The following is a 27,041-nucleotide window of genomic DNA, read 5'->3' as shown; positions in this document are numbered from 1 at the left end:
AACTGGAGCTGTGCCTCTTCTGCAGAAAGTCAGCTTTGCAACGGTGCCATCCGCATTGCTGTCGCTGCTCGGTTTCCCAACTCAAAGTCCATTACAATGGAACCTCTTTGGCACCCGTGCTGGGCTGGCCAGCATCCCAGGGAGTAGAGCACGAACGGTTGGCCTCTGCTCCCACAGCCGAAGAGCCAGGGCAAAAAACTTGAGCTGTGCCTCTTCTGCAGAAAGTCAGCTTTGCAACGCTGCCATCCGCATTGCTGTCGCTCCTCCATTTCCCAACTCAAAGTCCATTACAATGGAACCTCTTTGGCACCCGTGCCGGGCTGCCCATCATCCAATGGAGTAAAGCACGAACGGTTGGCCTCTGCTCCCACAGCCGAAGAGCCAGGGCAAAAAACTTGAGCTAGGCCTCTTCTGCAGAAAGTCAGCTTTGCAACGGTGCCATCCGCATTGCTGTCGCTCCTCGATTTCCCAACTCAAAGTCCATTACAATGGAACCTCTTTGGCATCCGTGCTGGGCTGCCCAGCATCCCAGGGAGTAGAGCACGAACGGTTGGCCTCTGCTCCCACAGCCGAAGAGCCAGGGCAAAAAACTTGAGCTGTGCCTCTTCTGCAGAAAGTCGGCTTTGCAACGGTGCCATCCGCATTGCTGTCGCTCCTCGATTTCCCAACTCAAAGTCCATTACAATGGAACCTCTTTGGCACCCGTGCTGGGCTGCCCAGCATCCCAGGGAGTAGAGCACGAACGGTTGGCCTCTGCTCCCACAGCCGAAGAGCCAGGGCAAAAAACTGGAGCTGGGCCTCTTCTGCAGAAAGTCAGCTTTGCAACGGTGCCATCCGCATTGCTGTCGCTCCTCGATTTCCCAACTCAAAGTCCATTACAATGAAACCTCTTGGGCACCCGTGCTCGGCTGCCCAGCATCCCAGGGAGTAGAGCACGAACGGTTGGCCTCTGCTCCCACAGCCGAAGAGCCAGGGCAAAAAACTTGAGCTGGGCCTCTTCTGCAGAAAGTCAGCTTTGCAACGGTGCCATCCGCATGGCTGTCGCTCCTCCATTTCCCAACTCAAAGTCCATTACAATGGAACCTCTTTGGCACCCGTGCTGGGCTGCCCAGCATCCCAGGGAGTAGAGCACGAACGGTTGGCCTCTGCTCCGACAGCCGAAGAGCCAGGGCAAAAAACTTGAGCTGGGCCTCTTCTGCAGAAAGTCAGCTTTGCAACGGTGCCATCCGCATTGCTGTCGCTCCTCAATTTCCCAACTCAAAGTCCATTACAATGGAACCTCTTTGGCACCCGTGCTGGGCTGCCCAGCATCCCAGGGAGTAGAGCACGAACGGTTGGCCTCTGCTCCCACAGCCGAAGAGCCAGGGCAAAAAACTTGAGCTGGGCCTCTTCTGCAGAAAGTCAGCTTTGCAACGCTGCCATCCGCATGGCTGTCGCTCCTCCATTTCCCAACTCAAAGTCCATTACAATGGAACCTCTTTGGCACCCGTGCCGGTCTGCCCAGCATCCAATGGAGTAAAGCACGAACGGTTGGCCTCTGCTCCCACAGCCGAAGAGCCAGGGCAAAAAACTGGAGCTGTGCCTCTTCTGCAGAAAGTCAGCTTTGCAACGGTGCCATCCGCATTGCTGTCGCTCCTCCATTTCCCAACTCAAAGTCCATTACAATGGAACCTCTTTGGCACCCGTGCTGGGCTGCCCAGCATCCCAGGGAGTAGAGCACGAACGGTTGGCCTCTGCTCCCACAGCCGAAGAGCCAGGGCAAAAAACTTGAGCTGTGCCTCTTCTGCAGAAAGTCAGCTTTGCAACGGTGCCATCCGCATTGCTGTCGCTCCTCCATTTCCCAACTCAAAGTCCATTACAATGGAACCTCTTTGGCACCCGTGCTGGGCTGCCCAGCATCCCAGGGAGTAGAGCACGAACGGTTGGCCTCTGCTCCCACAGCCGAAGAGCCAGGGCAAAAAACTTGAGCTGGGCCTCTTCTGCAGAAAGTCAGCTTTGCAACGGTGCCATCCGCATTGCTGTCGCTCCTCCATTTCCCAACTCAAAGTCCATTACAATGAAACCTCTTGGGCACCCGTGCTCGGCTGCCCAGCATCCCAGGGAGTAGAGCACGAACGGTTGGCCTCTGCTCCCACAGCCGAAGAGCCAGGGCAAAAAACTTGAGCTGTGCCTCTTCTGCAGAAAGTCAGCTTTGCAACGGTGCCATCCGCATGGCTGTCGCTCCTCCATTTCCCAACTCAAAGTCCATTACAATGGAACCTCTTTGGCACCCGTGCCCGGCTGCCCAGCATCCCAGGGAGTAGAGCACGAACGGTTGGCCTCTGCTCCCACAGCCGAAGAGCCAGGGCAAAAAACTTGAGCTGTGCCTCTTCTGCAGAAAGTCAGCTTTGCAACGGTGCCATCCGCATTGCTGTCGCTCCTCCATTTCCCAACTCAAAGTCCATTACAATGGAACCTCTTTGGCATCCGTGCTGGGCTGCCCAGCATCCCAGGGAGTAGAGCACGAACAGTTGGCCTCTGCTCCCACAGCCGAAGAGCCAGGGCAAAAAACTTGAGCTGGGCCTCTTCTGCAGAAAGTCAGCTTTGCAACAGTGCCATCCGCATGGCTGTCGCTCCTCGATTTCCCAACTCAAAGTCCATTACAATGGAACCTCTTTGGCACCCGTGCTGGGCTGCCCAGCATCCCAGGGAGTAGAGCACGAACGGTTGGCCTCTGCTCCCACAGCCGAAGAGCCAGGGCAAAAAACTTGAGCTGTGCCTCTTCTGCAGAAAGTCAGCTTTGCAACGGTGCCATCCGCATTGCTGTCGCTCCTCGATTTCCCAACTCAAAGTCCATTACAATGGAACCTCTTTGGCACCCGTGCCGGGCTGCCCATCATCCAATGGAGTAAAGCACGAACGGTTGTCCTCTGCTCCCACAGCCGAAGAGCCAGGGCAAAAAACTTGAGCTGTGCCTCTTCTGCAGAAAGTCAGCTTTGCAACGGTGCCATCCGCATTGCTGTCGCTCCTCCTCTTCCCAACTCAAAGTCCATTACAATGGAACCTCTTTGGCATCCGTGCTGGGCTGCCCAGCATCCCAGGGAGTAGAGCACGAACGGTTGGCCTCTGCTCCCACAGCCGAAGAGCCAGGGCAAAAAACTTGAGCTGTGCCTCTTCTGCAGAAAGTCAGCTTTGAAACGGTGCCATCCGCATTGCTGTCGCTCCTCGATTTCCCAACTCAAAGTCCATTACAATGGAACCTCTTTGGCACCCGTGCTGGGCTGCCCAGCATCCCATGGAGTAGAGCACGAACGGTTGGCCTCTGCTCCCACAGCCGAAGAGCCAGGGCAAAAAACTGGAGCTGTGCCTCTTCTGCAGAAAGTCAGCTTTGCAACGGTGCCATCCGCATTGCTGTCGCTGCTCGGTTTCCCAACTCAAAGTCCATTAAAATGGAACCTCTTTGGCACCCGTGCTGGGCTGGCCAGCATCCCAGGGAGTAGAGCACGAACGGTTGGCCTCTGCTCCCACAGCCGAAGAGCCAGGGCAAAAAACTTGAGCTGTGCCTCTTCTGCAGAAAGTCAGCTTTGCAACGCTGCCATCCGCATGGCTGTCGCTCCTCGATTTACCAACTCAAAGTCCATTACAATGGAACCTCTTTGGCACCCGTGCTGGGCTGCCCAGCATCCCAGGGAGTAGAGCACGAACGGTTGGCCTCTGCTCCCACAGCCGAAGAGCCAGGGCAAAAAACTTGAGCTGTGCCTCTTCTGCAGAAAGTCAGCTTTGCAACGGTGCCATCCGCATTGCTGTCGCTCCTCGATTTCCCAACTCAAAGTCCATTACAATGGAACCTCTTTGGCACCCGTGCCCGGCTGCCCAGCATGCCAGGGAGTAGAGCACGAACGGTTGGCCTCTGCTCCCACAGCCGAAGAGCCAGGGCATAAAACTTGAGCTGTGCCTCTTCTGCAGAAAGTCAGCTTTGCAACGGTGCCATCCGCATTGCTGTCGCTCCTCCATTTCCCAACTCAAAGTCCATTACAATGGAACCTCTTTGGCACCCGTGCTGGGCTGCCCAGCATCCCAGGGAGTAGAGCACGAACGGTTGGCCTCTGCTCCCACAGCCAAAGAGCCAGGGCAAAAAACTTGAGCTGTGCCTCTTCTGCAGAAAGTCAGCTTTGCAACGGTGCCATCCGCATTGCTGTCGCTCCTCGATTTCCCAACTCAAAGTCCATTACAATGGAACCTCTTTGGCATCCGTGCTGGGCTACCCAGCATCCCAGGGAGTAGAGCACGAACGGTTGGCCTCTGCTCCCACAGCCGAAGAGCCAGGCCAAAAAACTTGAGTTGTGCCTCTTCTGCAGAAAGTCGGCTTTGCAACGGTGCCATCCGCATTGCTGTCGCTCCTCCATTTCCCAACTCAAAGTCCATTACAATGGAACCTCTTTGGCACCCGTGCTGGGCTGCCCAGCATCCCAGGGAGTAGAGCACGAACGGTTGGCCTCTGCTCCCACAGCCGAAGAGCCAGGGCAAAAAACTGGAGCTGTGCCTCTTCTGCAGAAAGTCAGCTTTGCAACGGTGCCATCCACATTGCTGTCGCTCCTCGATTTCCCAACTCAAAGTCCATTACAATGGAACCTCTTTGGCACCCGTGCTCGGCTGCCCAGCATCCCAGGGAGTAGAGCACGAACGGTTGGCCTCTGCTCCCACAGCCGAAGAGCCAGGGCAAAAAACTTGAGCTGTGCCTCTTCTGCAGAAAGTCAGCTTTGCAACGGTGCCATCCGCATTGCTGTCGCTCCTCGATTTCCCAACTCAAAGTCCATTACAATGGAACCTCTTTGGCACCCGTGCTGGGCTGCCCAGCATCCCAGGGAGTAGAGCACGAACGGTTGGCCTCTGCTCCCACAGCCGAAGAGCCAGGGCAAAAAACTTGAGCTGTGCCTCTTCTGCAGAAAGTCAGCTTTGCAACGGTGCCATCCGCATTGCTGTCGCTCCTCGATTTCCCAACTCAAAGTCCATTACAATGGAACCTCTTTGGCACCCGTGCTGGGCTGCCCAGCATCCCAGGGAGTAGAGCACGAACGGTTGGCCTCTGCTCCCACAGCCAAAGAGCCAGGGCAAAAAACTTGAGCTGTGCCTCTTCTGCAGAAAGTCAGCTTTGCAACGGTGCCATCCGCATGGCTGTCGCTCCTCGATTTCCCAACTCAAAGTCCATTACAATGGAACCTCTTTGGCATCCGTGCTGGGCTGCCCAGCATCCCAGGGAGTAGAGCACGAACGGTTGGCCTCTGCTCCCACAGCCGAAGAGCCAGGGCAAAAAACTTGAGCTGTGCCTCTTCTGCAGAAAGTCAGCTTTGCAACGGTGCCATCCGCATTGCTGTCGCTCCTCAATTTCCCAACTCAAAGTCCATTACAATGGAACCTCTTTGGCACCCATGCTGGGCTGGCCAGCATCCCAGGGAGTAGAGCACGAACGGTTGGCCTCTGCTCCCACAGCCGAAGAGCCAGGGCAAAAAACTTGAGCTGTGCCTCTTCTGCAGAAAGTCAGCTTTGCAACGGTGCCATCCGCATTGCTGTCGCTCCTCCATTTCCCAACTCAAACTCCATTACAATGGAACCTCTTTGGCACCCGTGCTCGGCTGCCCAGCATCAAAGGGAGTAGAGCAAGAACGGTTGGCCTCTGCTCCCACAGCCGAAGAGCCAGGGCAAAAAACTTGAGCTGTGCCTCTTCTGCAGAAAGTCGGCTTTGCAACGGTGCCATCCGCATTGCTGTCGCTCCTCCATTTCCCAACTCAAAGTCCATTACAATGGAACCTCTTTGGCACCCGTGCTGGGCTGCCCAGCATCCCAGGGAGTAGAGCACGAACGGTTGGCCTCTGTTCCCACAGCCGAAGAGCCAGGGCAAAAAACTTGAGCTGTGCCTCTTCTGCAGAAAGTCAGCTTTGCAACGCTGCCATCCGCATGGCTGTCGCTCCTCGATTTACCAACTCAAAGTCCATTACAATGGAACCTCTTTGGCACCCGTGCTGGGCTGCCCAGCATCCCAGGGAGTAGAGCACGAACGGTTGGCCTCTGCTCCCACAGCCGAAGAGCCAGGGCAAAAAACTTGAGCTGTGCCTCTTCTGCAGAAAGTCAGCTTTGCAACGCTGCCATCCGCATTGCTGTCGCTCCTCGATTTCCCAACTCAAAGTCCATTACAATGGAACCTCTTTGGCACCCGTGCTGGGCTGCCCAGCATCCCAGGGAGTAGAGCACGAACGGTTGGCCTCTGGTCCCACAGCCGAAGAGCCAGGGCAAAAAACTGGAGCTGTGCCTCTTCTGCAGAAAGTCGGCTTTGCAACGGTGCCATCCGCATGGCTGTCGCTCCTCCATTTCCCAACTCAAAGTCCATTACAATGGAACCTCTTTGGCACCCGTGCCGGGCTGCCCAGCATCCCAGGGAGTAGAGCACGAACGGTTGGCCTCTGCCCCCACAGCCGAAGAGCCAGTGCAAAAAAATTGAGCTGGGCCTCTTCTGCAGAAAGTCAGCTTTGCAACGGTGCCATCCGCATTGCTGTCGCTCCTCGATTTCCCAACTCAAAGTCCATTACAATGGAACCTCTTTGGCACCCGTGCTGGGCTGCCCAGCATCCCAGGGAGTAGAGCACGAACGGTTGGCCTCTGCTCCCACAGCCGAAGAGCCAGGGCAAAAAACTTGAGCTGTGCCTCTTCTGCAGAAAGTCAGCTTTGCAACGCTGCCATCCGCATTGCTGTCGCTCCTCCATTTCCCAACTCAAAGTCCATTACAATGGAACCTCTTTGGCACCCGTGCTTGGCTGCCCAACATCCCAGGGAGTAGAGCACGAACGGTTGGCCTCTGCTCCCACAGCCGAAGAGCCAGGGCAAAAAACTTGAGCTGGGCCTCTTCTGCAGAAAGTCAGCTTTGCAACGGTGCCATCCGCATTGCTGTCGCTCCTCCATTTCCCAACTCAAAGTCCATTACAATGGAACCTCTTTGGCACCCGTGCTCGGCTGCCCAGCATCCCAGGGAGTAGAGCACGAACGGTTGGCCTCTGCTCCCACAGCCGAAGAGCCAGGGCAAAAAACTTGAGCTGTGCCTCTTCTGCAGAAAGTCAGCTTTGCAACGCTGCCATCCGCATTGCTGTCGCTCCTCCATTTCCCAACTCAAACTCCATTACAATGGAACCTCTTTGGCACCCGTGCTTGGCTGCCCAACATCCCAGGGAGTAGAGCACGAACGGTTGGCCTCTGCTCCCACAGCCGAAGAGCCAGGGCAAAAAACTTGAGCTGGGCCTCTTCTGCAGAAAGTCAGCTTTGCAACGGTGCCATCCGCATTGCTGTCGCTCCTCCATTTCCCAACTCAAAGTCCATTACAATGGAACCTCTTTGGCACCCGTGCTCGGCTGCCCAGCATCCCAGGGAGTAGAGCACGAACGGTTGGCCTCTGCTCCCACAGCCGAAGAGCCAGGGCAAAAAACTTGAGCTGTGCCTCTTCTGCAGAAAGTCAGCTTTGCAACGGTGCCATCCGCATTGCTGTCGCTCCTCCATTTCCCAACTCAAAGTCCATTACAATGGAACTTCTTTGGCACCCGTGCTGGGCTTCCTAGCATCCCAGGGAGTAGAGCACGAACGGTTGGCCTCTGCTCCCACAGCCGAAGAGCCAGGGCAAAAAACTGGAGCTGTGCCTCTTCTGCAGAAAGTCAGCTTTGCAACGGTGCCATCCGCATGACTGTCGCTCCTCGATTTCCCAACTCAAAGTCCATTACAATGGAACCTCTTTGGCACCCGTGCTGGGCTGCCCAGCATCCCAGGCAGTAGAGCACGAACATTCGGCCTCTGCTCCCACAGCCGAAGAGCCAGGGCAAAAAACTTGAGCTCTGCCTCTTCTGCAGAAAGTCAGCTTTGCAACGGTGCCATCCGCATTGCTGTCGCTCCTCGATTTCCCAACTGAAAGTCCATTACAATAGAACCTCTTTGGCACCCGTGCTCGGCTGCCCAGCATCCCAGGCAGTAGAGCACGAACGGTTGGCCTCTGCTCCCACAGCCGAAGAGCCAGGGCAAAAAACTTGAGCTGGGCCTCTTCTGCAGAAAGTCAGCTTTGCAACGCTGCCATCCGCATTGCTGTCGCTCCTCCATTTCCCAACTCAAAGTCCATTACAATGGAACCTCTTTGGCACCCGTGCTGGGCTGCCCAGCATCCCAGGGAGTAGAGCACGAACGGTTGGCCTCTGCTCCCACAGCCGAAGAGCCAGGGCAAAAAACTTGAGCTGTGCCTCTTCTGCAGAAAGTCGGCTTTGCAACGGTGCCATCCGCATGGCTGTCGCTCCTCGATTTCCCAACTCAAAGTCCATTACAATGGAACCTCTTTGGCACCCGTGCCCGGCTGCCCAGCATGCCAGGGAGTAGAGCACGAACGGTTGGCCTCTGCTCCCACAGCCGAAGAGCCAGGGCAAAAAACTTGAGCTGGTCCTCTTCTGCAGAAAGTCAGCTTTGCAACGGTGCCATCCGCATTGCTGTCGCTCCTCGATTTCCCAACTCAAACTCCATTACAATGGAACCTCTTTGGCACCCGTGCTAGGCTGCCCAGCATCCCAGGGAGTAGAGCACGAACGGTTGGCCTCTGCTCCCACAGCCGAAGAGCCAGGGCAAAAAACTTGAGCTGTGCCTCTTCTGCAGAAAGTCAGCTTTGCAACGCTGCCATCCGCATTGCTGTCGCTCCTCGATTTCCCAACTCAAAGTCCATTACAATGGAACCTCTTTGGCACCCGTGCTGGGCTGCCCAGCATCCCAGGGAGTAGAGCACGAACGGTTGGCCTCTGCTCCCACAGCCGAAGAGCCAGGGCAAAAAACTTGAGCTGTGCCTCTTCTGCAGAAAGTCAGCTTTGCAACGGTGCCATCCGCATTGCTGTCGCTCCTCGATTTCCCAACTCAAAGTCCATTATAATGGAACCCCTTTCGCACCCGTGCTGGGCTGCCTAGCATCCCAGGGAGTAGAGCACGAACGGTTGGCCTCTGCTCCCACAGCCGAAGAGCCAGGGCAAAAAACTTGAGCTGTGCCTCTTCTGCAGAAAGTCAGCTTTGCAACCCTGCCATCCGCATTGCTGTCGCTCCTCGATTTCCCAACTCAAAGTCCATTAGAATGGAACCTCTTTGGCACCCGTGCTGGGCTGCCCAGCATCCCAGGGAGTAGAGCACGAACGGTTGGCCTCTGCTCCCACAGCCGAAGAGCCAGGGCAAAAAACTTGAGCTGGGCCTCTTCTGCAGAAAGTCGGCTTTGCAACGGTGCCATCCGCATGGCTGTCGCTCCTCCATTTCCCAACTCAAAGTCCATTACAATGGAACCTCTTTGGCACCCGTGCCCGGCTGCCCAGCATCCCAGGGAGTAGAGCACGAACGGTTGGCCTCTGCTCCCACAGCCGAAGAGCCAGGGCAAAAAACTTGAGCTGTGCCTCTTCTGCAGAAAGTCGGCTTTGCAACGGTGCCATCCGCATTGCTGTCGCTCCTCCATTTCCCAACTCAAAGTCCATTACAATGGAACCTCTTTGGCACCCGTGCTCGGCTGCCCAGCATCCCAGGCAGTAGAGCACGAACGGTTGGCCTCTGCTCCCACAGCCGAAGAGCCAGGGCAAAAAACTTGAGCTGTGCCTCTTCTGCAGAAAGTCGGTTTTGCAACGGTGCCATCCGCATTGCTGTCGCTCCTCGATTTCCCAACTCAAAGTCCATTACAATGGAACCTCTTTGGCACCCGTGCCCGGCTGCGCAGCATCCCAGGGAATAGAGCACGAACGGTTGGCCTCTGCTCCCACAGCCGAAGAGCCAGGGCAAAAAACTTGAGCTGGGCCTCTTCTGCAGAAAGTCAGCTTTGCAACGGTGCCATCCGCATGGCTGTCGCTCCTCGATTTCCCAACTCAAAGTCCATTACAATGGAACCTCTTTGGCACCCGTGCTGGGCTGCCCAGCATCCCAGGGAGTAGAGCACGAACGGTTGGCCTCTGCTCCCACAGCCGAAGAGCCAGGGCAAAAAACTTGAGCTGTGCCTCTTCTGCAGAAAGTCAGCTTTGCAACGGTGCCATCCGCATTGCTGTTGCTCCTCCATTTCCCAAGTCAAAGTCCATTACAATGGAACCTCTTTGGCACCCGTGCTGGGCTGCCCAGCATCCCAGGGAGTAGAGCACAAACGGTTGGCCTCTGCTCCCACAGCCGAAAAGCCAGGGCAAAAAACTTGAGCTGTGCCTCTTCTGCAGAAAGTCAGCTTTGCAACGGTGCCATCCGCATTGCTGTCGCTCCTCGATTTCTCAACTCAAAGTCCATTACAATGGAACCTCTTTGGCACCCGTGCTCGGCTGCCAAACATCCCAGGGAGTAGAGCACGAACGGTTGGCCTCTGCTCCCACAGCCGAAGAGCCAGGGCAAAAAACTTGAGCTGTGCCTCTTCTGCAGAAAGTCAGCTTTGCAACGGTGTCATCCGCATGGCTGTCGCTCCTCGATTTCCCAACTCAAAGTCCTTTACAATGGAACCTCTTTGGCACCCGTGCTGGGCTGCCCAGCATCCCAGGGAGTAGAGCACGAACGGTTGGCCTCTGCTCCCACAGCCGAAGAGCCAGGGCAAAAAACTTGAGCTCTGCCTCTTCTGCAGAAAGTCAGCTTTGCAACGGTGCCATCCGCATTGCTGTCGCTCCTCGATTTCCCAACTCAAAGTCCATTACAATGGAACCTCTTTGGCACCCGTGCTGGGCTGCCCAGCATCCCAGGGAGTAGAGCACGAACGGTTGGCTTCTGCTCCCACAGCCGAAGAGCCAGGGCAAAAAACTTGAGCTGGGCCTCTTCTGCAGAAAGTCGGCTTTGCAACGGTGCCATCCGCATTGCTGTCGCTCCTCGATTTCCCAACTCAAAGTCCATTACAATGGAACCTCTTTGGCACCCGTGCCCGGCTGCCCAGCATCCCAGGGAGTAGAGCACGAACGGTTGGCCTCTGCTCCCACAGCCGAAGAGCCAGGGCAAAAAACTGGAGCTGTGCCTCTTCTGCAGAAAGTCGGCTTTGCAACGGTGCCATCCGCATGGCTGTCGCTCCTCCATTTCCCAACTCAAAGTCCATTACAATGGAACCTCTTTGGCACCCGTGCCCGTCTGCCCAGCATCCCAGGGAGTAGAGCACGAACGGTTGGCCTCTGCTCCCACAGCCGAAGAGCCAGGGCAAAAATTTGAGCTGTGCCTCTTCTGCAGAAAGTCAGCTTTGCAACGGTGCCATCCGCATTGCTGTCGCTCCTCCATTTCCCAACTCAAAGTCCATTACAATGGAACCTCTTTGGCACCCGTGCTCGGCTGCCTAGCATCCCAGGGAGTAGAGCACGAACGGTTGGCCTCTGCTCCCACAGCCGAAGAGCCAGGGCAAAAAACTTGAGCTGTGCCTCTTCTGCAGAAAGTCGGCTTTGCAACGGTGCCATCCGCATTGCTGTCTCTCCTCCATTTCCCAACTCAAAGTCCATTACAATGGAAAATCTTTGGCACCCGTGCTCGGCTGCCCAGCATCCCAGGGAGTAGAGCATGAACGGTTGGCCTCTGCTCCCACAGCCGAAGAGCCAGGGCAAAAAACTTGAGCTGTGCCTCTTCTGCAGAAAGTCAGCTTTGCAACGGTGCCATCCGCATTGCTGTCGCTCCTCCATTTCCCAACTCAAAGTCCATTACAATGGAACCTCTTTGGCACCCGTGCTGGGCTGCCCAGCATCCCAGGGAGTAGAGCACGAACGGTTGGCCTCTGTTCCAACAGCCGAATAGCCAGGGCAAAAAACTTGAGCTGTGCCTCTTCTGCAGAAAGTCAGCTTTGCAACGGTGCCATCCGCATTGCTGTCGCTCCTCGATTTCCCAACTCAAAGTCCATTACAATGGAACCTCTTTGGCACCCGTGCTGGGCTGCCCAGCATCCCAGGGAGTAGAGCACGAACGGTTGGCCTCTGCTCCCACAGCCGAAGAGCCAGGGCAAAAAACTTGAGCTGTGCCTCTTCTGCAGAAAGTCAGCTTTGCAACGGTGCCATCCGCATTGCTGTCGCTCCTCCATTTCCCAACTCAAAGTCCATTACAATGGAACATCTTTGGCACCCGTGCTGGGCTGCCCAGCATCCCAGGCAGTAGAGCACGAACGGTTGGCCTCTGCTCCCACAGCCGAAGAGCCAGGGCAAAAAACTTGAGATGGGCCTCTTCTGCAGAAAGTCAGCTTAGCAACGGTGACATCCGCATGGCTGTCGCTCCTCGATTTCCCAAATCAAAGTCCATTACAATGGAACCTCTTTGGCACCCGTGCTCGGCTGCCCAGCATCCCAGGGAGTAGAGCACGAACGGTTGGCCTCTGCTCCCACAGCCGAAGAGCCAGGGCAAAAAACTGGAGCTCTGCCTCTTCTGCAGAAAGTCAGCTTTGCAACGGTGCCATCCGCATTGCTGTCGCTCCTCGATTTCCCAACTCAAAGTCCATTACAATGGAACCTCTTTGGCACCCGTGCTGGGCTGCCCAGCATCCCAGGGAGTAGAGCACGAACGGTTGGCCTCTGCTCCCACAGCCGAAGAGCCAGGGCAAAAAACTTGAGCTGTGCCTCTTCTGCAGAAAGTCAGCTTTGCCACGGTGCCATCCGCATTGCTGTCGCTCCTCCATTTCCCAACTCAAAGTCCATTACAATGGAACCTCTTTGGCACCCGTGCTCGGCTGCCCAGCATCCCAGGGAGTAGAGCACGAACGGTTGGCCTCTGCTCCCACAGCCGAAGAGCCAGGGCAAAAAACTTGAGCTGTGCCTCTTCTGCAGAAAGTCGGCTTTGCAATGGTGCCATCCGCATGGCTGTCGCTCCTCCATTTCCGAACTCAAAGTCCATTACAATGGAACCTCTTTGGCACCCGTGCCTGGCTGCCCAGCATCCCAGGCAGTAGAGCACGAACGGTTGGCCTCTGCTACCACAGCCGAAGAGCCAGGGCAAAAAACTTGAGCTGTGCCTCTTCTGCAGAAAGTCAGCTTTGCAACGGTGCCATCCGCATTGCTGTCGCTCCTCCATTTCCCAACTCAAAGTCCATTACAATGGAACCTCTTTGGCACCCGTGCCGGGCTGCCCAGCATCCCAGGCAGTACAGCACGAACGGTTGGCCTCTGCTCCCACAGCCGAAGAGCCAGGGCAAAAAACTTGAGCTGTGCCTCTTCTGCAGAAAGTCAGCTTTGCAACGCTGCCATCCGCATTGCTGTCGTTCCTCGATTTCCCAACTCAAACTCCATTACAATGGAACCTCTTTGGCACCCGTGCTGGGCTGCCCAGCATCCCAGGGAGTAGAGCACGAACGGTTGGCCTCTGCTCCCACAGCCGAAGAGCCAGGGCAAAAAACTTGAGCTGTGCCTCTTCTGCAGAAAGTCAGCTTTGCAACGGTGCCATCCGCATTGCTGTCGGTCCTCGACTTCCCAACTCAAAGTCCATTACAATGGAACCTCTTTGGCACCCGTGCTGGGCTGCCCAGCATCCCAGGGAGTAGAGCACGAACGGTTGGCCTCTGCTCCCACAGCCGAAGAGCCAGGGCAAAAAACTTGAGCTGTGCCTCTTCTGCAGAAAGTCAGCTTTGCAACGGTGCCATCCGCATTGCTGTCGCTCCTCCATTTCCCAACTCAAAGTCCATTACAATGGAACCTCTTTGGCACCCGTACTGGGCTGCCTAGCATCCCAGGGAGTAGAGCACGAACGGTTGGCCTCTGCTCCCACAGCCGAAGAGCCAGGGCAAAAAACTTGAGCTCTGCCTCTTCTGCAGAAAGTCAGCTTTGCAACGGTGCCATCCGCATGACTGTCGCTCCTCGATTTCCCAACTCAAAGTCCATTACAATGGAACCTCTTTGGCACCCGTGCTGGGCTGCCCAGCATCCCAGGGAGTAGAGCACGAACGGTTGGCCTCTGTTCCCACAGCCAAAGAGCCAGGGCAAAAAACTTGAGCTGTGCCTCTTCTGCAGAAAGTCAGCTTTGCAACGGTGCCATCCGCATGGCTGTCGCTCCTCCATTTCCCAACTCAAAGTCCATTAGAATGGAACCTCTTTGGCACCCGTGCTCGGCTGCCCAGCATCCCAGGGAGTAGAGCACGAACGGTTGGCCTCTGCTCCCACAGCCGAAGAGCCAGGGCAAAAAACTGGAGCTGTGCCTCTTCTGCAGAAAGTCGGCTTTGCAACGGTGCCATCCGCATGGCTGTCGTTCCTCCATTTCCCAACTCAAAGTCCATTACAATGGAACCTCTTTGGCACCCGTGCTGGGCTGCCCAGCATCCCAGGGAGTAGAGCACGAACGGTTGGCCTCTGCTCCCACAGCCGAAGAGCCAGGGCAAAAAACTTGAGCTGTGCCTCTTCTGCAGAAAGTCAGCTTTGCAACGCTGCCATCCGCATTGCTGTCGCTCCTCCATTTCCCAACTCAAAGTCCATTACAATGGAACCTCTTTGGCACCCGTGCTCGGCTGCCCAGCATCCCAGGCAGTAGAGCACGAACATTCGGCCTCTGCTCCCACAGCCGAAGAGCCAGGGCAAAAAACTTGAGCTGTGCCTCTTCTGCAGAAAGTCAGCTTTGCAACGGTGCCATCCGCATTGCTGTCGCTCCTCGATTTCCCAACTCAAACTCCATTACAATGGAACCTCTTTGGCACCCGTGCTGGGCTGCCCAGCATCCCAGGGAGTAGAGCACGAACGGTTGGCCTCTGCTCCCACAGCCGAAGAGCCAGGGCAAAAAACTTGAGCTGTGCCTCTTCTGCAGAAAGTCAGCTTTGCAACGCTGCCATCCGCATTGCTGTCGCTCCTCGATTTCCCAACTCAAAGTCCATTAGAATGGAACCTCTTTGGCACCCGTGCTCGGCTGCCCAGCATCGCAGGGAGTAGAGCACGAACGGTTGGCCTCTGCTCCCACAGCCGAAGAGCCAGGGCAAAAAACTTGAGCTGGGCCTCTTCTGCAGAAAGTCAGCTTTGCAACGGTGCCATCCGCATGGCTGTCGCTCCTCCATTTCCCAACTCAAAGTCCATTACAATGGAACCTCTTTGGCACCCGTGCCCGGCTGCCCAGCATCCCAGGGAGTAGAGCACGAACGGTTGGCCTCTGCTCCCACAGCCGAAGAGCCAGGGCAAAAAACTTGAGCTGTGCCTCTTCTGCAGAAAGTCGGCTTTGCAATGCTGCCATCAGCATGGCTGTCGCTCCTCGATTTCCCAACTCAAAGTCCATTACAATGGAACCTCTTTGGCACCCGTGCCTGGCTGCCCAGCATCCCAGGCAGTAGAGCACGAACGGTTGGCCTCTGCTACCACAGCCGAAGAGCCAGGGCAAAAAACTTGAGCTGGGCCTCTTCTGCAGAAAGTCAGCTTTGCAACGGTGCCATCCGCATTGCTGTCGCTCCTCCATTTCCCAACTCAAAGTCCATTACAATGGAACCTCTTTGGCACCCGTGCCGGGCTGCCCAGCATCCCAGGCAGTACAGCACGAACGGTTGGCCTCTGCTCCCACAGCCGAAGAGCCAGGGCAAAAAACTTGAGCTGTGCCTCTTCTGCAGAAAGTCAGCTTTGCAACGGTGCCATCCGCATGACTGTCGCTCCTCGATTTCCCAACTCAAAGTCCATTACAATGGAACCTCTTTGGCACCCGTGCTCGGCTGCCCAGCATCCCAGGGAGTAGAGCACGAACGGTTGGCCTCTGCTCCCACAGCCGAAGAGCCAGGGCAAAAAACTTGAGCTGTGCCTCTTCTGCAGAAAGTCAGCTTTGCAACGCTGCCATCCGCATTGCTGTCGCTCCTCGATTTCCCAACTCAAAGTCCATTAGAATGGAACCTCTTTGGCACCTGTGCTCGGCTGCCCAGCATCCCAGGGAGTAGAGCACGAACGGTTGGCCTCTGCTCCCACAGCCGAAGAGCCAGGGCAAAAAGCTTGAGCTGGGCCTCTTCTGCAGAAAGTCGGCTTTGCAACGGTGCCATCCGCATGGCTGTCGCTCCTCGATTTCCCAACTCAAAGTCCATTACAATGGAACCTCTTTGGCACCCGTACTGGGCTGCCTAACATCCCAGGGAGTAGAGCACGAACGGTTGGCCTCTGCTCCCACAGCCGAAGAGCCAGGGCAAAAAACTTGAGCTGGGCCTCTTCTGCAGAAAGTCGGCTTTGCAACGGTGCCATCCGCATTGCTGTCGCTCCTCCATTTCCCAACTCAAAGTCCATTACAATGGAACCTCTTTGGCACCCGTACTGGGCTGCCTAGCATCCCAGGGAGTAGAGCACGAACGGTTGGCCTCTGCTCCCACAGCCGAAGAGCCAGGGCAAAAAACTTGAGCTGGGCCTCTTCTGCAGAAAGTCGGCTTTGCAACGGTGCCATCCGCATTGCTGTCGCTCCTCCATTTCCCAACTCAAAGTCCATTACAATGGAACCTCTTTGGCACCCGTACTGGGCTGCCTAGCATCCCAGGGAGTAGAGCACGAACGGTTGGCCTCTGCTCCCACAGCCGAAGAGCCAGGGCAAAAAACTTGAGCTCTGCCTCTTCTGCAGAAAGTCAGCTTTGCAACGGTGCCATCCGCATGACTGTCGCTCCTCGATTTCCCAACTCAAAGTCCATTACAATGGAACCTCTTTGGCACCCGTGCTGGGCTGCCCAGCATCCCAGGGAGTAGAGCACGAACGGTTGGCCTCTGCTCCCACAGCCAAAGAGCCAGGGCAAAAAACTTGAGCTGTGCCTCTTCTGCAGAAAGTCAGCTTTGCAACGGTGCCATCCGCATGGCTGTCGCTCCTCCATTTCCCAACTCAAAGTCCATTAGAATGGAACCTCTTTGGCACCCGTGCTGGGCTGCCCAGCATCCCAGGGAGTAGAGCACGAACGGTTGGCCTCTGCTCCCACAGCCGAAGAGCCAGGGCAAAAAACTTGAGCTGTGCCTCTTCTGCAGAAAGTCGGCTTTGCAACGGTGCCATCCGCATGGCTGTCGTTCCTCCATTTCCCAACTCAAAGTCCATTACAATGGAACCTCTTTGGCACCCGTGCTGGGCTGCCCAGCATCCCAGGGAGTAGAGCACGAACGGTTGGCCTCTGCTCCCACAGCCGAAGAGCCAGGGCAAAAAACTTGAGCTGTGCCTCTTCTGCAGAAAGTCAGCTTTGCAACGCTGCCATCCGCATTGCTGTCGCTCCTCCATTTCCCAACTCAAAGTCCATTACAATGGAACCTCTTTGGCACCCGTGCTCGGCTGCCCAGCATCCCAGGCAGTAGAGCACGAACATTCGGCCTCTGCTCCCACAGCCGAAGAGCCAGGGCAAAAAACTTGAGCTGTGCCTCTTCTGCAGAAAGTCAGCTTTGCAACGGTGCCATCCGCATTGCTGTCGCTCCTCGATTTCCCAACTCAAACTCCATTACAATGGAACCTCTTTGGCACCCGTGCTGGGCTGCCCAGCATCCCAGGGAGTAGAGCACGAACGGTTGGCCTCTGCTCCCACAGCCGAAGAGCCAGGGCAAAAAACTTGAGCTGTGCCTCTTCTGCAGAAAGTCAGCTTTGCAACGCTGCCATCCGCATTGCTGTCGCTCCTCGATTTCCCAACTCAAAGTCCATTAGAATGGAACCTCTTTGGCACCCGTGCTCGGCTGCCCAGCATCGCAGGGAGTAGAGCACGAACGGTTGGCCTCTGCTCCCACAGCCGAAGAGCCAGGGCAAAAAACTTGAGCTGGGCCTCTTCTGCAGAAAGTCAGCTTTGCAACGGTGCCATCCGCATGGCTGTCGCTCCTCCATTTCCCAACTCAAAGTCCATTACAATGGAACCTCTTTGGCACCCGTGCTCGGCTGCCCAGCATCCCAGGGAGTAGAGCACGAACGGTTGGCCTCTGCTCCCACAGCCGAAGAGCCAGGGCAAAAAACTTGAGCTGTGCCTCTTCTGCAGAAAGTCGGCTTTGCAATGCTGCCATCAGCATGGCTGTCGCTCCTCGATTTCCCAACTCAAAGTCCATTACAATAGAACCTCTTTGGCACCCGTGCCTGGCTGCCCAGCATCCCAGGCAGTAGAGCACGAACGGTTGGCCTCTGCTACCACAGCCGAAGAGCCAGGGCAAAAAACTTGAGCTGGGCCTCTTCTGCAGAAAGTCAGCTTTGCAACGGTGCCATCCGCATTGCTGTCGCTCCTCCATTTCCCAACTCAAAGTCCATTACAATGGAACCTCTTTGGCACCCGTGCCGGGCTGCCCAGCATCCCAGGCAGTACAGCACGAACGGTTGGCCTCTGCTCCCACAGCCGAAGAGCCAGGGCAAAAAACTTGAGCTGTGCCTCTTCTGCAGAAAGTCAGCTTTGCAACGCTGCCATCCGCATGACTGTCGCTACTCGATTTCCCAACTCAAAGTCCATTACAATGGAACCTCTTTGGCACCCGTGCTCGGCTGCCCAGCATCCCAGGGAGTAGAGCACGAACGGTTGGCCTCTGTTCCCACAGCCAAAGAGCCAGGGCAAAAAACTTGAGCTGTGCCTCTTCTGCAGAAAGTCAGCTTTGCAACGCTGCCATCCGCATTGCTGTCGCTCCTCGATTTCCCAACTCAAAGTCCATTAGAATGGAACCTCTTTGGCACCTGTGCTCGGCTGCCCAGCATCCCAGGGAGTAGAGCACGAACGGTTGGCCTCTGCTCCCACAGCCGAAGAGCCAGGGCAAAAAACTTGAGCTGGGCCTCTTCTGCAGAAAGTCGGCTTTGCAACGGTGCCATCCGCATGGCTGTCGCTCCTCGATTTCCCAACTCAAAGTCCATTACAATGGAACCTCTTTGGCACCCGTGCTCTTCTGCCCAACATCACAGGGAGTAGAGCACGAACGGTTGGCCTCTGCTCCCACAGCCGAAGAGCCAGGGCAAAAAACTTGAGCTGTGCCTCTTCTGCAGAAAGTCAACTTTGCAACGCTGCCATCCGCATTGCTGTCGCTCCTCGATTTCCCAACTCAAAGTCCATTACAATGGAACCTCTTTGGCACCCGTGCCGGGCTGCCCAGCATCCCAGGGAGTAGAGCACGAACGGTTGGCCTCTGCTCCCACAGCCGAAGAGCCAGGGCAAAAAACTTGAGCTGTGCCTCTTCTGCAGAAAGTCAGCTTTGCAACGGTGCCATCCGCATTGCTGTCGCTCCTCCATTTCCCAACTCAAAGTCCATTACAATGGAACCTCTTTGGCACCCGTGCTGGGCTGCCCAGCATCCCAGGGAGTAAAGCACGAACGGTTGGCCTCTGCTCCCACAGCCGAAGAGCCAGGGCAAAAAACTTGAGCTGTGCCTCTTCTGCAGAGAGTCAGCTTTGCAACGGTGCCATCCGCATTGCTGTCGCTCCTCCATTTCCCAACTCAAAGTCCATTACAATGGAACCTCTTTGGCATACGTGCTCGGCTGCCCAGCATCCCAGGGAGTAGAGCACGAACGGTTGGCCTCTGCTCCCACAGCCGAAGAGCCAGGGCAAAAAACTTGAGCTGGGCCTCTTCTGCAGAAAGTCGGCTTTGCAACGGTGCCATCCGCATTGCTGTCGCTCCTCCATTTCCCAACTCAAAGTCCATTACAATGGAACCTCTTTGGCACCCGTGCTCGGCTGCCCAGCATCCCAGGGAGTAGAGCACGAACGGTTGGCCTCTGCTCCCACAGCCGAAGAGCCAGGGCAAAAAACTTGAGCTGGGCCTCTTCTGCAGAAAGTCAGCTTTGCAACGGTGCCATCCGCATTGCTGTCGCTCCTCCATTTCCCAACTCAAAGTCCATTACAATGGAACCTCTTTGGCACCCGTGCTGGGCTGCCCAGCATCCCAGGCAGTAGAGCACGAACGGTTGGCCTCTGCTCCCACAGCCGAAGAGCCAGGGCAAAAAACTGGAGCTGTGCCTCTTCTGCAGAAAGTCAGCTTTGCAACGGTGCCATCCGCATTGCTGTCGCTCCTCCATTTCCCAACTCAAAGTCCATTACAATGGAGCCTCTTTGGCACCCGTGCTGGGCTGCCTAGCATCCCAGGGAGTAGAGCACGAACGGTTGGCCTCTGCTCCCACAGCCGAAGAGCCAGGGCAAAAAACTTGAGCTGTGCCTCTTCTGCAGAAAGTCAGCTTTGCAACGGTGCCATCCGCATTGCTGTCGCTCCTCGATTTCCCAACTCAACCTCCATTACAATGGAACATCTTTGGCACCCGTGCTCGGCTGCCCAGCATCCCAGGGAGTAGAGCATGAACGGTTGGCCTCTGCTCCCACAGCCAAAGAGCCAGGGCAAAAAACTTGAGCTGTGCCTCTTCTGCAGAACGTCAGCTTTGCAACGGTGCCATCCGCATTGCTGTCGCTCCTCGATTTCCCAACTCAAAGTCCATTACAATGGAACCTCTTTGGCACCCGTGCTGGGCTGCCCAGCATCCCAGGGAGTAGAGCACGAACGGTTGGGCTCTGCTCCCACAGCCGAAGAGCCAGGGCAAAAAACTTGAGCTGTGCCTCTTCTGCAGAAAGTCGGCTTTGCAATGGTGCCATCCGCATTGCTGTCGCTCCTCGATTTCCCAACTCAAAGTCCATTACAATGGAACCTCTTTGGCACCCGTGCTCGGCTGCCCAGCATCCCAGGCAGTAGAGCACGAACATTCGGCCTCTGCTCCCACAGCCGAAGAGCCATGGCAAAAAACTTGAGCTGTGCCTCTTCTGCAGAAAGTCAGCTTTGCAACGGTGCCATCCGCATTGCTGTCGCTCCTCCATTTCCCAACTCAAAGTCCATTACAATGGAACCTCTTTGGCACCCGTGCTCGGCTGCCCAACATCCCAGGGAGTAGAGCACGAACGGTTGGCCTCTGCTCCCACAGCCGAAGAGCCAGGGCAAAAAACTTGAGCTGTGCCTCTTCTGCAGAAAGTCAGCTTTGCAACGGTGCCATCCGCATTGCTGTCGCTCCTCGATTTCCCAACTCAAAGTCCATTACAATGGAACCTCTTTGGCACCCGTGCTCGGCTGCCCAGCATCCCAGGGAGTAGAGCATGAACGGTTGGCCTCTGCTCCCACAGCCGAAGAGCCAGGGCAAAAAACTTGAGCTGTGCCTCTTCTGCAGAACGTCAGCTTTGCAACGGTGCCATCCGCATTGCTGTCGCTCCTCCATTTCCCAACTCAAAGTCCATTACAATGGAACCTCTTTGGCACCCGTGCTGGGCTGCCCAGCATCCCAGGGAGTAGAGCACGAACGGTTGGCCTCTGCTCCCACAGCCGAAGAGCCAGGGCAAAAAACTTGAGCTGTGCCTCTTCTGCAGAAAGTCGGCTTTGCAATGGTGCCATCCGCATTGCTGTCGCTCCTCGATTTCCCAACTCAAAGTCCATTACAATGGAACCTCTTTGGCACCCGTCCTCGGCTGCCCAACATCCCAGGGAGTAGAGCACGAACGGTTGGCCTCTGCTCCCACAGCCGAAGAGCCAGGGCAAAAAACTTGAGCTGTGCCTCTTCTGCAGGAAGTCAGCTTTGCAACGGTGCCATCCGCGTGACTGTCTCTCCTCAATTTCCCAACTCAAAGTCCATTACAATGGAACCTCTTTGGCACCCGTGCTGGGCTGCCCAGCATCCCAGGGAGTAGAGCACGAATGGTTGGCCTCTGCTCCCACAGCCGAAGAGCCAGGGCAAAAAACTGGAGCTGTGCCTCTTGTGCAGAAAGTCAGCTTTGCAACGGTGCCATCCGCATTGCTGTCGCTCCTCGATTTCCCAACTCAAAGTCCATTACAATGGAACCTCTTTGGCACCCGTGCTGGGCTGCCCAGCATCCCAGGGAGTAGAGCACGAACGGTTGGCCTCTGCTCCCACAGCCGAAGAGCCAGGGCAAAAAATTTGAGCTGTGCCTCTTCTGCAGAAAGTCGGCTTTGCAACGCTGCCATCCGCATTGCTGTCGCTCCTCCATTTCCCAACTCAAAGTCCATTACAATGGAACCTCTTTGGCACCCGTGCTCGGCTGCCCAACATCCCAGGGAGTAGAGCACGAACGGTTGGCCTCTGCTCCCACAGCCGAAGAGCCAGGGCAAAAATTTGAGCTGTGCCACTTCTGCAGAATATCAGCTTTGCAATGGTGCCATCCGCATTGCTGTCGCTCCTCGATTTCCCAACTCAAAGTCCATTACAATGGAACCTCTTTGGCACCCGTGCTCGGCTGCCCAGCATCCCAGGCAGTAGAGCACGAACGGTTGGCCTCTGCTCCCACAGCCGAAGAGCCAGGGCAAAAAACTTGAGCTGTGCCTCTTCTGCAGAAAGTCAGCTTTGCAACGGTGCCATCCGCGTTGCTGTCGCTCCTCCATTTCCCAACTCAAACTCCATTACAATGGAACCTCTTTGGCACCCGTGCTCGGCTGCCCAGCATCCCAGGCAGTAGAGCACGAACGGTTGGCCTCTGCTCCCACAGCCGAAGAGCCAGGGCAAAAAACTTGAGCTGTGCCTCTTCTGCAGAAAGTCAGCTTTGCAACGCTGCCATCCGCATTGCTGTCGCTCCTCGATTTCCCAACTCAAAGTCCATTACAATGGAACCTCTTTGGCACCCGTGCTGGGCTGCCCAGCATCGCAGGGAGTAGAGCACGAACGGTTGGCCTCTGCTCCCACAGCCGAAGAGCCAGGGCAAAAAACTTGAGCTGGGCCTCTTCTGCAGAAAGTCGACTTTGCAACGGTGCCATCCGCATTGCTGTCGCTCCTCCATTTCCCAACTCAAAGTCCATTACAATGGAACCTCTTTGGCACCCGTGCTGGGCTGCCCAGCATCCTAGGGAGTAGAGCACAAACATTTGGCCTCTGGTCCCACAGCCGAAGAGCCAGGGCAAAAAACTTGAGCTGTGCCTCTTCTGCAGAAAGTTGGCTTTGCAACGGTGCCATCCGCATGACTGTCGCTACTCGATTTCCCAACTCAAAGTCCATTACAATGGAACCTCTTTGGCACCCGTGCTCGGCTGCCCAGCATCCCAGGGAGTAGAGCACGAACGGTTGGCCTCTGCTCCCACAGCCGAAGAGCCAGGGCAAAAAACTTGAGCTGTGCCTCTTCTGCAGAAAGTCAGCTTTGCAACGGTGCCATCCGCATTGCTGTCGCTCCTCGATTTCCCAACTCAAAGTCCATTACAATGGAACCTCTTTGGCACCCGTGCTGGGCTGCCCAGCATCCCAGGGAGTAGAGCACGAACGGTTGGCCTCTGCTCCCACAGCCGAAGAGCCAGGGCAAAAAACTTGAGCTGTGCCTCTTCTGCAGAAAGTCATCTTTCCAACGGTTCCATCCGCATTGCTGTCGCTCCTCGATTTCCCAACTCAAAGTCCATTACAATGGAACCTCTTTGGCACCCGTGCCCGGCTGCCTAGCATCCCAGGGAGTAGAGCACGAACGGTTGGCCTCTGCTCCCACAGCCGAAGAGCCAGGTCAAAAAACTTGAGCTGTGCCTCTTCTGCAGAAAGTCAGCTTTGCAACGGTGCCATCCGCATTGCTGTCGCTCCTCGATTTCCCAACTCAAAGTCCATTACAATGGAACCTCTTTGGCACCCGTGCTCGGCTGCCCAGCATCCCAGGCAGTAGAGCACGAACGGTTGGCCTCTGCTCCCACAGCCGAAGAGCCAGGGCAAAAAACTTGAGCTGGGCCTCTTCTGCAGAAAGTCGGCTTTGCAACGGTGCCATCCGCATTGCTGTCGCTCCTCCATTTCGCAACTCAAAGTCCATTACAATGGAACCTCTTTGGCACCCGTGCTGGGCTGCCCAGCATCCCAGGGAGTAGAGCACGAACGGTTGGCCTCTGCTCCCACAGCCGAAGAGCCAGGGCAAAAAACTTGAGCTGTGCCTCTTCTGCAGAAAGTTAGCTTTGCAACAGTGCCATCCGCATTGCTGTCGCTCCTCCATTTCCCAACTCAAAGTCCATTACAATGGAACCTCTTTGGCACCCGTGCTGGGCTGCCCAGCATCCCAGGGAGTAGAGCACGAACATTTGGCCTCTGCTCCCACAGCCGAAGAGCAAGGGCAAAAAACTTGAGCTGTGCCTCTTCTGCAGAAAGTCAGCTTTGCAACGGTGCCATCCGCATTGCTGTCGCTCCTCCATTTCCCAACTCAAAGTCCATTACAATGGAACCTCTTTGGCACCCGTGCTGGGCTGCCCAGCATCCCAGGGAGTAGAGCACGAACGGTTGGCCTCTGCTCCCACAGCCGAAGAGCCAGGGCAAAAAACTTGAGCTGTGCCTCTTCTGCAGAAAGTCGGCTTTGCAACGGAGCCATCCGCATTGCTGTCGATCCTCGATTTCCCAACTCAAAGTCCATTACAATGGAACCTCTTTGGCACCCGTGCTCGGCTGCCCAACATCCCAGGGAGTAGAGCACGAACGGTTGGCCTCTGCTCCCACAGCCGAAGAGCCAGGGCAAAAAACTGGAGCTGTGCCTCTTCTGCAGAAAGTCAGCTTTGCAACGGTGCCATCCGCATGGCTGTCGCTCCTCGATTTCCCAACTCAAAGTCCATTACAATGGAACCTCTTTGGCACCCGTGCTCGGCTGCCCAGCATCCCAGGGAGTAGAGCATGAACGGTTGGCCTCTGCTCCCACAGCCGAAGAGCCAGGGCAAAAAACTTGAGCTGTGCCTCTTCTGCAGAAAGTTAGCTTTGCAACGGTGCCATCCGCATTGCTGTCGCTCCTCCGTTTCCCAACTCAAAGTCCATTACAATGGAACCTCTTTGGCACCCGTGCTCGGCTGCCCAGCATCCCAGGGAGTAAAGCACGAACGGTTGGCCTCTGCTCCCACAGCCGAAGAGCCAGGGCAAAAAACTTGAGCTGTGCCTCTTCTGCAGAAAGTCAGCTTTGCAACGGTGCCATCCGCATTGCTGTCGCTCCTCCATTTCCCAACTCAAAGTCCATTACAATGGAACCTCTTTGGCACCCGTGCTGGGCTGCCCAGCATCCCAGGGAGTAGAGCACGAACGGTTGGCCTCTGCTCCCACAGCCGAAGAGCCAGGGCAAAAAACTTGAGATCTGCCTCTTCTGCAGAAAGTCGGCTTTGCAACGGTGCCATCCTCATTGCTGTCGATCCTCGATTTCCCAACTCAAACTCCATTACAATGGAACCTCTTTGGCACCCGTGCTCGGCTGCCCAGCATCCCAGGGAGTAGAGCACGAACGGTTGGCCTCTGCTCCCACAGCCGAAGAGCCAGGGCAAAAAACTTGAGCTGTGCCTCTTCTGCAGAAAGTCAGCTTTGCAACGGTGCCATCCGCATGGCTGTCGCTCCTCGATTTCCCAACTCAAAGTCCATTACAATGGAACCTCTTTGGCACCCGTGCCGGGCTGCCCAGCATCCCAGGGAGTAGAGCACAAACGGTTGGCCTCTGCTCCCACAGCCGAAGAGCCAGGGCAAAAAACTTGAGCTGTGCCTCTTCTGCAGAAAGTTAGCTTTGCAACGGTGCCATCCGCATAGCTGTCGCTCCTCCATTTCCCAACTCAAAGTCCATTACAATGGAACCTCTTTGGCACCCGTCCTCGGCTGCCCAGCATCCCAGGGAGTAGAGCACGAACGGTTGGCCTCTGCTCCCACAGCCGAAGAGCCAGGGCAAAAAACTTGAGCTGTGCCTCTTCTGCAGAAAGTCGGCTTTGCAACGGTGCCATCCGCATGGCTGTCGATCCTCGATTTCCCAACTCAAAGTCCATTACAATGGAACCTCTTTGGCACCCGTGCTCGGCTGCCCAGCATCCCAGGGAGTAGAGCACGAACGGTTGGCCTCTGCTCCCACAGCCGAAGAGCCAGGGCAAAAAACTTGAGCTGGGCCTCTTTTGCAGAAAGTCGGCTTTGCAACGGTGCCATCCGCATTGCTGTCGCTCCTCGATTTCCCAACTCAAAGTCCATTAAAATGGAACCTCTTTGGCACCCGTGCTGGGCTGCCCAGCATCCCAGGGAGTAGAGCACGAACGGTTGGCCTCTGCTCCCACAGCCGAAGAGCCAGGGCAAAAAACTTGAGCTGGGCCTCTTCTGCAGAAAGTCAGCTTTGCAACGGTGCCATCCGTATTGCTGTCGCTCCTCGATTTCCCAACTCAAAGTCCATTACAATGGAACCTCTTTGGCACCCGTGCTGGGCTGCCCAGCATCCCAGGGAGTAGAGCACGAACGGTTGGCCTCTGCTCCCACAGCCGAAGAGCCAGGGCAAAAAACTGGAGCTGTGCCTCTTCTGCAGAAAGTCAGCTTTGCAACGCTGCCATCCGCATGGCTGTCGCTCCTCCATTTCCCAACTCAAAGTCCATTACAATGGAACCTCTTTGGCACCCATGCTGGGCTGCCCAGCATCCCAGGCAGTAGAACACGAACGGTTGGCCTCTGCTCCCACAGCCGAAGAGCCAGGGCAAAAAACTTGAGCTGGGCCTCTTCTGCAGAAAGTTGGCTTTGCAACGGTGCCATCCTCATTGCTGTCGCTCCTCGATTTCCCAACTCAAAGTCCATTACAATGGAACCTCTTTGGCACCCGTGCTCGGCTGCCCAACATCCCAGGGAGTAGAGCACGAACGGTTGGCCTCTGCTCCCACAGCCGAAGAGCCAGGGCAAAAAACTTGAGCTGTGCCTCTTCTGCAGAAAGTCAGCTTTGCAACGGTGCCATCCGCATTGCTGTCGCTCCTCGATTTCCCAACTCAAAGTCCATTACAATGGAACCTCTTTGGCACCCGTGCTCGGCTGCCCAGCATCCCAGGGAGTAGAGCACGAACGGTTGGCCTCTGCTCCCACAGCCGAAGAGCCAGGGCAAAAAACTTGAGCTGTGCCTCTTCTGCAGAAAGTCGGCTTTGCAACGCTGCCATCCGCATTGCTGTCGCTCCTCCATTTCCCAACTCAAAGTCCATTACAATGGAACCTCTTTGGCACCCGTGCTGGGCTGCCCAGCATCCCAGGGAGTAGAGCACGAACGGTTGGCCTCTGCTCCCACAGCCGAAGAGCCAGGGCAAAAAACTGGAGCTGTGCCTCTTCTGCAGAAAGTCGGCTTTGCAACGGTGCCATCCGCATTGCTGTCGCTCCTCGATTTCCCAACTCAAAGTCCATTACAATGGAACCTCTTTGGCACCCGTGCTCGGCTGCCCAGCATCCCAGGGAGTAGAGCACGAACGGTTGGCCTCTGCTCCCACAGCCGAAGAGCCAGGG

This window comes from Psittacula echo, assembly GCF_963264785.1.
Source record: "Psittacula echo genome assembly, contig: SCAFFOLD_36, whole genome shotgun sequence".
Lineage (NCBI taxonomy): Eukaryota > Metazoa > Chordata > Aves > Psittaciformes > Psittacidae > Psittacula > Psittacula echo.
Note: the sequence above shows the minus strand (reverse complement) of the source record.